Here is a 14,329-nt window from a genome sequence, read left to right as displayed (position 1 = left end):
CCCTATATCTACTTTCTTAGGGCATTAAAAATAAGGCTGGGTGTGGTGGCTCATGCCTGTAATACCAGCACTTTGAGAAGCCAAGGCGAGTGGATCACCTGAGGTCAGGAGTTCTAGACCAGCCTGGCCAACATGGTGAAACTCTGCCTCTACTAAAAATACAGAAATTAGCCAGGTGTGGTGGCGGGTGCCTGTAAACCCATCTACTGGCGGCGGGGGGGTGGTGGGCAGGTGTCAAGGCAGGAGAATCGCTTGAACCTGGGAAGCGGAGGTTGCAGTAAGCCGAGATCACGCCATCGCACTCCAGACTGGGGGACAAGAGTGAGATTCCGTCTCAAAAAAAAAAAAAAAGTTTAGAAATAAAAGTACAAAGAGCTCAATTATGTATTTGTTTTTCTGTGTTTCCTATTAAATCCTTATTCCTAGAAGTACAGTAATTAAAATTAGAAACCTTTAAAAAACTTACTGTAGAAAAATTAAACCTATGAAGTAAACAGTGGTGTGATTAACACTCATATACCCATTGCCAAGCTTCAACAGTTATCAAAATGTGGAAATCTTCTTTTATCTCTATGTTCTACTCCCTCTTAGTTGTCTTGAATGAAATCCCAGATAGTATTATTTCATCTGTAAATACTTCAGTTATATATATTTATTCCTTTTTTTGTTTTGTTTTTGAGATGGAAACTTGTTATTGTTGCACAGGCTGGAGTGCAGTGACATGATCCCAGTTCACTGCAACCTCTGCCTCCCAGGTTCAAGTGATTCTCCCGCCTCAGCATCCCGAGTTGCTGGGATGACAGGCATGCACTACTACACCCGGCTAATTTTTGTATTTTTAGTAGAGACGGGGTTGGCTGGTCTCGAATTTGTGACCTCAGGCGATCCACCCGCCTCCACCTCCCAAGGTGTTGGGATTACAGGCATGAGCCACTGCATCGGTCTGTCTGTTCATTTCATAAACATCTGAGAGAGTCTTTGCTATGGGACTTTAGGAGCACTAGCATCGGTATGAAATAGTGTCTGTTCAGTTTCTGAAAACTTCTTGTGAAGAAGCACATGCAGAAAAGACCGTAAAACATAAATGTATATGGTGCAGTGAATAAGCATGAAGCAAATACCTGTGTAACTGCTACTCAGTCAAGATTTGAAATTGCCACCACTTCAAAAGCTTCTTTACAATCTTTCTAAACACTAATTACTTTTTCTTACTCAGTGGAATTATATTTTAGTTTCGCTTTTGTCTTTCTTTCTCTTTTTCTTTTTCTTTCTTTCTTTTTTTTTTTTTGAGACGGAGTCTCGCTGTGTCTCCCAGGCTGGAGTGCAGTGGCGTGATCTTGGCTCACTGCAAGCTCCGCCTCCCGGGTTCACGCCATTCTCCCGCCTCAGCCTCCCAAGTAGCTGAGACTACAGGCGCCCGCCACCACGCCCGGCTAGTTTTTTGTATTTTTAGTAGAGACGGCGTTTCACCATGTTAGCCAGGATGGTCTCGATCTCCTGACCTCGTGATCCACCCGCCTCGGCCTCCCAAAGTGCTGGGATTACAGGCTTGAGCCACCGCGCCCGGCCCTCTTTTTCTTTCTTTCTTTCTTTTTTTTTTTGGAGACGGTCTCACTCTCCCAGGCTGGAGTGCAATGACGCGATCCCGATCTCAGCTCACTGCAACCTTTGCCTCCCGAGTTGTAGAGATTCTCCTGCCTCAGCCTCCTGAGTAGCTGGGATTACAGGCGTGTGCCACCATGCCTGGCTGATTTTTGTATTTTTAGTACGTATGAGGTTTTACCATGTTGTCCAAGCTGGCTTGAACTCTTTACCTCAAGTGATCCACCTGCCTCGGCCTCCCAAAGTGCTGGGTTTACAGGCATGAGCCACTGTGCCTGGCCTTAAAAAAAAATATTCTTTGTGTGTGAGATGGGGTCTCGCTCTGTCGCCCAGATTGATGTACAGTGGTGCAATCTTGGCTCACTGCAACCTATGCCTCCCGGGTTCAAGTGATTTTCCTGCCTCAGCCTCCTGAGTAGCTGGGACTACAGGCACACGCCACCACACCCAGCTAATTTTTTTTGTATTTTTAGTAGAGACAGGGTTTCACCATGTTGGCCAGGATGGTCTCTATCTCCTCCTGATCTGCCTGACTCAGCCTCCCAAAGTGCTGGAATTACAGGAATGAGCCACCGCACCTGGCCCCCATTTCTTTAACATTTGAATTTTCTGCTCTCATAGGAAATAATACACCGATTGCCTTTTTACTTACTTTTTATAGATCCTGAGGGCAAGAATCATGGCAGTCTTATTTATTAGAGCATTGACAGTGTTTGGCACATGGTAGGAGTTAAAACATTTAATGAATTCAGTTTAATATAACTTTCTATCTACTGTGACAGATTTTCTCTCTGTCTGTCTTCCTTTTTATTGTTTGAGATAGGGTCTCACTTTGTTATCCACGCTGGAGTGCAGTGACATAATCTAGGCTCACTGCAACCTCCACCTCCCAGGCTTAAGCGATCTTCCTCCCTCAGCCCCACAAGTACCAGGGACTACAGGTGCATGCCACTACACCTGGCTAATTTTTTGTAATTTTTGTTGAGACAGGATTTTGACATGTTGTCCAGATTGGTCTTGAACTCCTGACCTCAGGCGATCTACCTGCCTCAGCCTCCCAAAGTGCTGGTGCATGAGCCACCGTGCCTGGAACATTCTTTAATATTGGTTAGAAACTCTAATGCCATGCTTTTCTCCCTCACTTTAGTGTCTGTTTATTATTCCTTAACTAGAATATAAATATGTTTCATAAAAGTTTATCAAAGGCATATGGTTTACTGATCTCATTTGAGATCATGTTAATGTTTGAAACTCCTTTGAACCTCACTGAAGAGTAAAGTTAATTTGTAGCAATAACAGTTAAAATTTGCTTAGTTAGATATAAATAGCCAGAAAACCTAACAGGATGAAAGTTGAAACAGCTAAGATTTTTATAGTGTCTGCCATGTTAGTCCAATGTATGTCATCAACTTAAAAACAAACACTGTTGTTGACAGTTTGGTGTAAGAGAATAGAAATACACATGTTTGTATTTCATCCAGGCTTGGCCAGATCTTTTGTGCTACTCTGGGAATGATCAGGTTAAAAGATATAACTGGCCGGGCGCGGTGGCTCACGCCTGTAATCCCAGCACTTTGGGAGGCCGAGGCGGGCGGATCACAAGGTCAGGAGATCGAGACCACGGTGAAACCCCGTCTCTACTAAAAATACAAAAAATTAGCCGGGCGCGGTTGTGGGCGCCTGTAGTCCCAGCTACTCGGGAGGCTGAGGCAGGAGAATGGCATGAACCCGGGAGGCGGAGCTTGCAGTGAGCTGAGATCGCGCCACTGCACTCCAGCCTGGGCAACAGAGCGAGACTCCGTCTCAAAAAAAAAAAAAAAAAAAAAAAAAAAAGATATAACTTTCACTGTGCTGGGCGCGGTGGCCCAAGCCTGTAATCCCAGCACTTTGGGAGGCTGAGGTGGGCAGATCATGAGGTCAGGAGATCGAGACCATCCTAGCTAACATAGTGAAACCACGTCTCTACTAAAAAACACAAAAAATTGGCCGGGTGGCTGGGCGCGGTGGCTCAAGCCTGTAATCCCAGCACTTTGGGAGGCCGAGACGGGCGGATCACGAGGTCAGGAGTTCGAGACCATCCTGGCTAACACGGTGAAACCCCGTCTCTACTAAAAAATACAAAAAAAAAACTAGCCGGGCGAGGTGGTGGGCGCCTGTAGTCCCGGCTACTCGGGAGGCTGAGGCAGGAGAATGGCGTAAAAACCCGGGAGGCGGAGCTTGCAGTGAGCTGAGATCCCGCCACTGCACTCCACCCTGGGCGACATAGCGAGACTCCGTCTCAAAAAAAAAAAAAAAAAAAATTGGCCGGGCATGGTGACAGGCACCTGTAGTCCCAGCTACTCAGGAGGCTGAGGCAGGAGAATGGCGTGAACCCAGGAGGTGGAGCTTGCAGTGAGCCAAGATCGCGCCATTGCACTCCAGCCTGGGTGACAGAGCAAGACTCCATCTCAAAAAAAAAAAAAAAGATATGACTTTCACTGGATTTCAAGAGTCAGTGAACCCAGCTAAACCTTATTAAAGCAGGAAGAAGTGAGAATTTCAAGGATCAAGGGCTTTCTCTGGAAACTGAGTGGTTCCCTTTCATTAGAGATTCTTTTTTTTTTTTTTTTTTGAGATGGAGTCTTGCAGTGTCGCCTGAGCTGGACTGCAGTAGCACAATCTCAGCTCACTGCAACTGCCGCCTCCCAGGTTCAAGCGGTTCTCCACTCCAGCCTCAGTCTACCGAGTAGCTGGGATTATAGGTGCCTGCCACCACGCCCACCTAATTTTTTGTATTTTTAGTAGAGACGAGGTTTCACCATGTTGGCCAGGCTGTTCTTGAACTCCTGACCTCGTGATTCACCTGCCTTGACCTCCCAAAGTGCTGGGATTACAGGTGTGAGCCGCTGTGCCCAGCCCTCATTGGAGATTCTTTTTTTTTTGTTTTGTTTTTTTTGAGACAGAGTCTCGTTCTGTCGCCCAGGCTGGAGTGCAGTGGCGGGATCTCAGCTCACTGCAAGCTCCGCCTCCCAGGTTTACGCCATTCTCCTGCCTCAGCCTCCCGAGTAGCTGGGAGTACAGGCGCCCACCACCTCGCCCGGCTAGTTTTTTGTATTTTTTAGTAGAGACGGAGTTTCACCGGGTTAGCCAGGATGGTCTTGATCTCCTGACCTCGTGATCCGTCCGTCTCGGCCTCCCAAAGTGCTGGGATTACAGGCTTGAGCCACCGCGCCCGGCCTCATTGGAGATTCTTACAGCAAATGCCTCTAGCTAGTGGTAATGTAAATCAACTCAGTACATACATGTTGATTGATTTACTTAAAGTCTTTACTGGATCACTGATTCTTGTTAGAAGCATTTGTTACTTTTTCATTCCTTTAAGAAAATTTTGGGGCTGGGTGCAGTGACTCGTATATGTGATCAAACTTTGGTAGACCAAGTTGGGAGGATCGTTTTTGAACTCTGGAGTTTGAGACCAGCCTGGACAACATAGCAAGATCTCATCTGTATTTAAAAAAAAAAAAAAATTAGCTGGGCGTGGTGGTGCACACCTGTAGTCTCAGCTGGTTGGGAGGTTGAGGCCGAAGGGTCGCTTGATCCTTGGAGGTTGAGGCTGCGGTGAGCTGTGATTGCACCACTGCATTCCAGCCTGGACAACAGAGTGAGACCTAATTCAAAAAAGAAAGAAAAGAAAATTATGGTTTTTTCATGGGATAAAACTCAAATAATAGGTAACAATCATATCTTTTCTTCCCCCATCAGAAACAAATAATCCGGCCGGATGTGGTGGCTCATGCCTCTAATCCCAGCACTGTGGGAGGCCAAGCGGGTGGATCACCTGACATCAGGAGTTTGAGACCAGACTGGTGAAACCCGGTCTCTACTAAAAATACAAAAATGAGATGGGCATGGTGATGGGTGCCTGTAATCCCAGTTAATTGGGAGGCTGAGGCAAGGGAATCACTTGAACGCGGAAGGTGGAGGTTGCAGTGGGCTGAGATCACTCCTGTCTGGGCTACAAGAGCAAAATTCCATCTCAAAAACAAAACAAAACATACAAGAAAGAAATAATCCCAAAGTGCAATTCAGCTGAAATTGTCTATGGTACTTTGCCTGGAATTAACCAAAAGAGCTGGGGTAGGGGCTGGTGGCGCATAGCTCAGCATTATAGATCTACTTAAATCTTGTAAACTATTTATAGGTTTGGGTGGTTATAACATGTTTAGCATGTTTAATAAGCCAATCAAGAAATATCCCAAAACGTTCATTTTTGCTTCCTTTACAGATGGTGGCAGATGAAAAAGCAGATTTTTTCCCCCTGAAGCTCTTTAATAATGGCAAAAGTTAAAAAGTATTTTCTCTGTACTCCTAAATTTACTGAATGAATATATTCCCTTCCTGAATAAATTGACTGTTCCCTTAGTGTAGGGCTATAACTTGGTTTTGGTGGAGTCCCTTCCAGGTTCTAACATTTGTGTGACCTTGAACAGGGTACTTCTTAACCTCTCTCAGTCTCAGGTTTATTCATTTCTAAAGTGCGGGTGGTACTGATACCTTTTAGGGTTGGTTGAGGATTTAATGGCATAATGAATGCAGACTGCTTTGCCAACAATGAGCTTTCAATAAAAGGTATCTGTTATAATTCTCAAAGCTTAATACATTATTATATATAACAAGCCACTTTTATGCCTTTTAAATCTGATTTTTTAGTTACACAGATAACATAACTGTATTATTGTAGAAATTAAAATTTTACAGATAAGGCCTAAAGAGCCCCTTAGCCCCCTCAGTCCTAACCCCTTCACCAGAGGTAACCATTTTATTAGTTAATATATCCTTCCATGTCTTTTTCTTTGCTTTTATGCATACATGCACATGTATTATTAATTTTATAGATGAAGAATAGAAAAGATAGTAATCTAATTTTAAAATACTAAACTACTAGATATTAGACTCTTTTTTTTTTTTTTTTTTTTTTTAACGGTGTTTTGCTCTTTTTTGCCTAGGCTATAGTGCGATGGTGCAATCTCGGCTCACTGCAACCTCCACCTCCCAGGTTCAAGTGATTCTCCTGCCTCAGCCACCCAAGTAGCTTTACACCCAAGTAGGATTACAGGCATGCACCACCATGCCCGGCTAATTTTGTATTTTTAGTAGAAGGATGGAGTTTCACCATGTTGGCCAGGCAGGTCTTGAACTCCTGACCTCAGGTGACCTGCCCTCAGCCTCCCAAAGTGCTGGGATTACAGACATGAGCTACTGTGCCTGGCCTAGAATCTGTATTTTAGATACTCAGTAACCAAAAGATAGCAAAATTCAACAATTTGTTGTGTAATGGCAGATCTTGCACGAAATTACAGAATTCTTTACAACCTTAGACAAGTTTAATTAAACGGAAGAAACTAAAAGAAGAAAGAAACAGCTACAGCTGTTTAGCCCAGAAATACGCATTTGCTTTTCTAGCCAGTAAATAGATCAGAACTTAAGAAATTCACTGCCTTTCAGTGTACTTCAAATTTTACAGCTAAGGGCCAGAGGTATCATTTGTTAGTCTGACAAGTAAAAAATGATGTTTTCTTTTCTCAAAAATGTGAAAACTTTACCACCACCTTGTTGGGCCAAGGGAGAGGTTGGGGGAAGTTATCAGAGAAGAGTAATTGAAACTGCTTTCTGCATATTGTTGATTTTCAAGTGTATTTAAATTATTTTTGTAGTAATCTATAGTATTTTTGGTTTTCATTTGTTTACTATTTGTACACATTGGAAAGTGGATTCCAGGCCACCTAGGGAAGGAAATTGATTTTGAAATGATTTTAGTCCTCTGGAAACCACGTGTTTAAATAAGGGAATGTCAAGAGGAAAGGGCTGGCCATAGTTATTAATACTTCTAGAGGAGGGATCTAAGAGTTGGAGGATATGTCAGACATGATCTCTCTTGTCTTCCTTCTCTGGGGAATTAGAGGTGAGTTGGAGAAAACTGTAGGAGAGGGGGTCAGCAGACAAGGTGGGAAGATCACTTGAGTCTAGTACTGTGAGACCAGCCTGGGCAACAGAGCAAGACCCCATCTCTACAAAAATAAAAAATGCCAAGGTAAATGGTGTTAATTCTAACCATTTTGGAGGTGGGGGTGGGGTGGAGAATGGAGCATAAACATTCACCTCTTTCATCCTAGTCTTCAGGCTGAACCTAGTGTTGAACGCCAAAGGACAATATTCCCATACCCAGTGTGAGTGGGAAGGAGTATGTAGTAAACACCCCTTGCATGCAGTAGAGATGTGATATTCTCCTTTGCTTGGAGGATACTAGAAGCAGGGGTTCAGTTTAGTTTGTAAGTTATACCTTGGTAACTATATGTTTGACCAATTACGCTGAAAATGTAGAACTGTTTCAGCATATGTTGCTTTAGGAGATTCACATACATACATTAAGTCACTCTCTTGGTGGCTAATTTTCTCAGCTTTGGTTCTGCTGCTGCTTCCAACAGCCTAGAGTTGTGTTGTACACTCTAGCCACTAGCCATAGGTTGCTAGGGAGTGTGTGAAATGTAGCTAGTATGAATTGAGATGTGGGTGTAAACTATATACACCACATATTTTGTTTATTTTATTTTATTTTATTTTTAAATTTTATTATTTTATTTTGAGACAGAGTTTCACTCTTGTTGCCCAGGCTGGAGTGCAGTGGTGCCATCTCGGCTCACTGCACCCTCTGCCTCCAAAGTGATTATTTTGCCTCTGCCTCCCAAATAAGTGGGATTACAGGTGCCTGCTACAATGCCTGGCTAATTTTTTGTATTTTTAGTAGAGATGGGGTTTCACCATGTTGGCCAGGCTGGTCTTGAACTCGTGACCTCAGGTCATCTGCCCACCTCCATCTCCCAAAGTGCTGGGATTACAGGTGTAAGCCACTGGGCCCAGCCTCAAATCTTGAAGACTTGGTATGAGAAAAGGATTAAAACAGCCCAATAATTTTCTACATTGATGACGTATTGAAATGGTATTATTTCTTATTTTTTAATTTCTGTTTTTTAATTTTAATTTATTTTTTAATTTCTTATTTTTAATTTTTGTAGAAACACTCTTGCCCAGGCTGGAGTGTAGTGTGGCCTTAGCTTAGGTTACAATAGCCTTGAACTCCTGGGCTCAAGCAGTTCTCTTACCTCCGTCTCCTGAGTAGCTAGGACTATAGGCATGCACCACCACACCGGGCTAATTTTTTAAATTTTTTGTAGAGGCAGGGTTTTATTACATTGTCCTGGCCTGAAATTGCATTATTGATTACATTCGAAGTGATTTACTGGGTTAAATAAAATATATTATTAAAATTAATTTCCCACCGGGTGCAGTGGCTCACACCTGTTATGCCAGCATTTTGGGAGGCCAAGGCAGGCGGATCACTTGAGCCCAGGAGTTGAAGACCAGTCTGGTCAACATAGTGAAACCCCGTGTCTATTAAAAATACCAAAAAAATAGCCAGGCGTGGTGTGTGCACCTGTGCTCCCAGCTACTTGGGAGGCTGAGGTGAGAGGATCACTTGAGCCCAGGAGGCAGAGGGTGCAGTGAGCCAAGATTGCACCACTACATTCCAGCCTGGGTGATGGAGTGAGACCCTGTCTCAACAAAAAATTAATTTCCCTGGGCTGGGTGCAGCGACTCACACTTGTTATTCCAAGTATTTTGCGAGGCTGAGGTCGGAGTATCACTTGAGCCCAGTAGTTTGAGACCAGCCTGGACAACAGAGCAAGAGACCTCATCTCCACGAAAAACAAAATAAAAATTAACTGGGCATGGTGGTGCACATCTGTAGTCCTAGCTACTTGGGAGGCTGAAGGGGGAGGTTCGCTTGAACCTGGGAGGTCAAGGCTGCAGAGACCTGTGATCATGCCACTGCACTCTAGCTTCAGGGACAGAGCAAGACCCTGTTACAAAAAATAAAAATAAATCCCTTAAAAATTGGCTACCAGAAAATTTTAAATTAAATATGTAGCTTGCATTATATTTCTATTGAGCTCCAGTGGCCTGGAACAACCTGTACCAGGGATAAGTACTTCTTTTATCTTGCTGTAGAATTTCATACGGATCATTCCATACGTGTTTAATGATTTCAGTTCAGTAAGTAACTTTTGTAGAATCAGATTTTTTTTTTTTTGTTAGCAGAACAAAAGCATTTTTAATTTTATATATCAGTGAGACTATAGGATTACAGTGCCAGATTGTGTGTGTATGTGCATGTGTGTGTATGTGTATGTGTTTTTAGGAATTCCTCTTATAGTGGTATCTTTTTTCTTGGAGACTGAGTTTCACTCTTTCACTCTTTCTGCCCAGGCTAGAGTGAAATGGCACAATCTCGGCTCATTGCAACGTCTGCCTCCCAGGTTCAAGCCATTCTCCTGCCATATCCTCCCGAGTAGTTGGGATTACAGGCATGTGCCACCACGCCCAGCTAATTCTTGTATTTTTAATAGAGACAGGGTTTCACTATGTTGGTCAGGCTGGTCTTGAACTCCTGACGTCAGATTGACCCGCCTTGGCCTCCCAAGTGCTGGGATTACAGGTGTGAGCCACTGCACCCGGCCAGTATGTCTTAATATGCATGTTTACAAGGACCTGTAATTGGAAGGGTGATGCTTTTCTGTCCAAGAAAAGATCCTGGAACCAGGTATATTCCTCAACCCAGTTTTTAGACACCCTGGCTCCCAAAGAATGAGGGAAATTTGGTTTAATGTGTCATCAAACTTTGTATTCAGCTGTCTAGAGCCATTTTCTGCATTCATGCAATACATTTTCCCCAAACCCTTTTTATTTTGAAAAAGCTCAAACAGAAGAGTTGAAAGAATAGTGTAAAGAATATCTGGACCTGGCGCAGGGGCTCATGTTTATAATCCCAGCCCTTTGGGAGGATTATATCAGAACAGCCTGGGCAACATAGTGAAACCCAATGTCTACAAAAACGTTTACAGATAAACCAGGCATAGTGGTGAGGTAGTCCCAGCTACTCAGGAGGCTGAGGTGAGAGGATTGCTTTGAGCCCAGGAGTTCAAGGCTGTAGTGAGTAATGATCACATCACTGCATTCCAGCCTTGAGTGACAGTGAGACCCTGTCTGAAAAAATAAATAAAACCACTGAAAACAACCTTGTATATCTTGCACTGAGAATCCCCATTTTTTATTTTTAATTGCCACATTTAAAATTTTCTGTTGTTTTTGGCTGAGTTATTTGAAAGTAATTTGCATATATCATGACACATTATTCCTGAATATTTTAGCTGCCTCTCCTAAGAACATGATCTTACCACAAATTTATGGTTATACTGAAGAAAATTCAAATTCCATAATGTCTAATATTTAGAATTTTCCAGTGTCCTAAATAAAATTTTATAGCTCTTGACTTCAGTCCACGTTTATGCATTATATTTGACTGTTGACTCTTTAGTCACTTAGTGTATTAATAGAATAGAGGTGAACTACAACCCACATACCGAATCTGGCTTGTCATTTGATTTTGTACAGCCCATCCAATAAGAATGGTTTTTACATTTTAAAATATATCATTGTTTTAAATTGAGGTGAAATTTGCATAACAAAAAATTAACCATTGATCATTTTGAAGTGCACAATTCAGTGGTACTTAGTATATTCAAAATGTTTTGCAGTCATCACCTCTGGCTTTCCATCTCTATGGATTTACCTATTCTGGATATTGCTTTTTTTTACTTTTTGAGACAGAGTTTTGCTCTTGTTGACTAGGCTGGAGTGCAATGGTGTGATCTCAGCTCACTGCAGCCTCTGCCTCCTGGGTTCAGGCGATTCTCCAGCCTCAGCCTCCTCAGTAGCTGGGATTACAGGCACCTGCCATACACCCGGCTAATTTTTTTTTTTTTTTTTTTTTAAGTAGTGATGGGGTTTTGCCATGTTGGCCAAGCTGGTCTCGAACTCTTGGCCTCAGGTAATCCACCCGCCTTGGCCTCCCAGAGTGCTGGGATTACAGGCATGAACCACCATGCCCAGCCTGGTTGTTTCATATAAATAGAATCATACAATATCCTGTATGACCTTTTGTGTCTGGTTTTCACTTAGCATATGTTTGAGGTTCATCTATGTTTTGGCATGTATCGGCATCTCATTCCTTTTTATGGCTGAATAATATTCCATTGTATGGATATACTACATTTTGCTTATTCATTCAGCCACTGATGGACATTTGGGTTGTTTCTACCTGTTAGCAATTGTGAATAGCGCTGCTATCAGCATTTGTGTACAAGTATTTGAACTTGTTTTTAGTTCTTTACTTTTTTATTTGATTGTTTTGAGACAGTCTCGCTCTGTCACTCAGGTTGGAGTGCAGTGGTGCCATCTTGGTTCACTGCAACGTCCGCCTCTGCCTCCCAGGCTCATGCAATTCTCATGCCTCAGCCTCCTGAGTGGCTGGGGTTAGTGCCTGCCACCACACCCAGCTAATTTTTTGTATGTTTTGTAGACATGGGGTTTTGCTATGTTGGCCACGCTGGTCTCGAACTCCTGACCTCAAGCAGTCTGCCTGTCTTGGTCTCCCAAAGTGTTGGGATTACAGGTGTAAGCCACCGTGCCCTAGCCTAGCAGTTTATACATTTATTATTGTTTTAAGAGTCGGAGTCTCACCCTGTTGCCCAAGCTGGAGTGCGAGCAGTGGCCTGATCGTGGTTCATTGCAGCGTCATACTCCTAGGCTCAAGCGATTATCCTGTCTCAGCCTCCTGAGTATCTCAGGCTGTAGGCATGCATCACCTTGCCCGGCTAAGTTTTAAACTGTTTTGGAGGCAAGGTCTTGCTGTGTTGCCCAAGGCGGTCTCGAACTCTTGGTCTCAAATGACCCTCCTGCCTCAGCCTCTCAAGTTGCTGGGATTACAGGAGTGAGCCACTGTACTGGCTTGGTTTTTATTTTTGTTTATTTAATTTTTTTTTTTTTTTTTTTTTTTTTGAGACGGAGTCTCGCTCTGTCACCCAGGCTGGAGTGCAGTGGCCGGATCTCAGCTCACTGCAAGCTCCGCCTCCCGGGTACACGCCATTCTCCTGCCTCAGCCTCCCAAGTAGCTGGGACTACAGGCGCCCACCACTTCGCCCGGCTAGTTTTTTGTATTTTTTAGTAGAGACGGGGTTTCACCGTGTTAGCCAGGATGGTCTCGATCTCCTGACCTCGTGATCCGCCCGTCTCGGCCTCCCAAAGTGCTGGGATTACAGGCTTGAGCCACTGCGCCCGACCTGTTTGTTTATTTTTTGAGACAGAGTTTCATTCTTGTTGCCCAGGCTGGAGTGCAATGGCACGATCTCAGCTCACCACAACCTCTGCCTCCCGGGTTCAAGCGATTCTCCTGCCTCAGCCTCCCAAGTAGCTGTGATTACAGGCATATACCACCACCTCCAGCTAATTTTGTATTTTTAGTAGAGATGTGGTTTCTCCATGTTGGTCAGGCTGGTTTTGAACTCCTGACCTCAGGTGATCCACCTGCCTCAGCCTCCCAAAGTGCTGGGATTATAGGTGTGAGCCACCTCACTGGGCCGGTTTTTATTTTTTAAATGGCTAAAATAAAAATCACAAGAAGGGCCAGGCATAGGGCTCACACCTGTAATCCCAGCACTTTGGGTGGCTGAGGGCGGATGGATCACCTGAGGTCGGGAGTTAGAGATCAGCTTGACCAAAATGGAGAAATCCTGTCTCTACTAAAAATACAAAATAGCTTTGCGTGGTGGCACATGCCTGTAATCCCAGCTACTTGGGAGGCTGAGGCAGAAGAATCGCTTGAATCCAGGAGGTGGAGGTTGCGGTGAGCCGAGATCAACACCACTGCACTCCAGCCTGGGCAACAAGAGCAAAACTTAGTCTCAAAAAAAAAATCACAAAGGGGATAATATTTTATAACATATGAAAGTATCGGCTGGGCATGGTGGCTCACGCCTATAATCCTAGCACTTTGGGAGGCCAAGGCAGGTGAATCATGAGGTCAGGAGATCGAGACCATCCTGACCAACATGGTGAAACCCCGTCTCTACTAAAAATAGACAAATTAGCCGGGCGTTGTGGCACGTGCCTGTAATCCCAGCTACTCAGGAGGCTGAGTCAGGAGAATCGCTTGAACCTGCCAGTCAGAGGTTTCAATGAGCCGAGATTGCGCCACTGCACTCCAGCCTGGTGACAAAATATGAATTTTTTCATATTCAAAAAATATGAAATGGGAGCTTCAGTGCCCACAAATAAACTCATGCTCATTCATTTAACATGCTGTGGTAGAGACTGTATGGCCCACAAAATTTAAAATATTTACCCTCTGGCCCCTTTCATTAAAAGTTGGCTAATTGGCCAGGCGCGGTGGCTCACACCTGTAATCCCAGCACTTTGGGAGGCTGAGGAGGGCTGATCACGACGTTAGGAGATCAAGACCATCCTGGGTAACATGGCGAAACCCTGTCTCTACTAAAAATACAAAAAAATTAGCCGGGCGTGGTGGCGGGAGCCTGTAGTCCCAGCTACTGGGAAGGCTGAGGCAGGAGAGTGGCGTGAACCCGGGAGGCGGAGCTTGCGGTAAGCCGAGATTGCGCCATTGCACTCCAGCCTGGGCGACAGAGCGAGACTCCGTCTCAAAAAAAAAAAAAAAAAAAAAAAATTGGCTAATTTTTAATAGTCCCTTGTGTGTGTGTGTGTGTGTGTGTGTGTGTGTGTTCGTGTATGAGTGTGTGTGATTGACTTTTTAAGTAGTAAACTTTATTTTTTAAAA

The 14,329-nt window shown here is 43.9% G+C and overlaps 1 protein-coding gene and 2 long non-coding RNA genes across 14 annotated transcripts in view; 2 read left to right on the top strand and 1 right to left on the bottom strand.

Annotated features, from left to right (window-relative positions):
- The window catches only part of KDM2A (lysine demethylase 2A), a 157,212-nt gene that overhangs the window by 29,181 nt on the left and 113,702 nt on the right, over positions 1–14,329 (top strand). Inside the window, exons 1-2 of one of the 12 annotated variants that reach the window (XM_077960803.1) lie at positions 6,534–6,685; positions 7,542–7,672. The gene's annotated coding sequence lies outside the window, so the exon portion shown is untranslated. 12 annotated transcript variants of the gene reach the window in all.
- LOC144334101 (uncharacterized) overlaps positions 1–14,329 on the bottom strand; it is a 55,132-nt gene that overhangs the window by 8,603 nt on the left and 32,200 nt on the right. The window lies entirely within an intron of this gene.
- Positions 6,926–14,219, top strand: LOC144334096 (uncharacterized). Its single transcript, XR_013403520.1, has 4 exons — positions 6,926–8,090; positions 9,480–9,956; positions 11,554–12,054; positions 14,069–14,219. It is a non-coding gene; the product is annotated as an uncharacterized LOC144334096 (long non-coding RNA).

Source organism: Macaca mulatta, chromosome 14 (genome assembly GCF_049350105.2).
Source record: "Macaca mulatta isolate MMU2019108-1 chromosome 14, T2T-MMU8v2.0, whole genome shotgun sequence".
In the NCBI taxonomy this organism is placed as follows: Eukaryota; Metazoa; Chordata; class Mammalia; order Primates; family Cercopithecidae; genus Macaca; species Macaca mulatta.
This window is presented reverse-complemented; position numbering and strand designations above follow the sequence as displayed.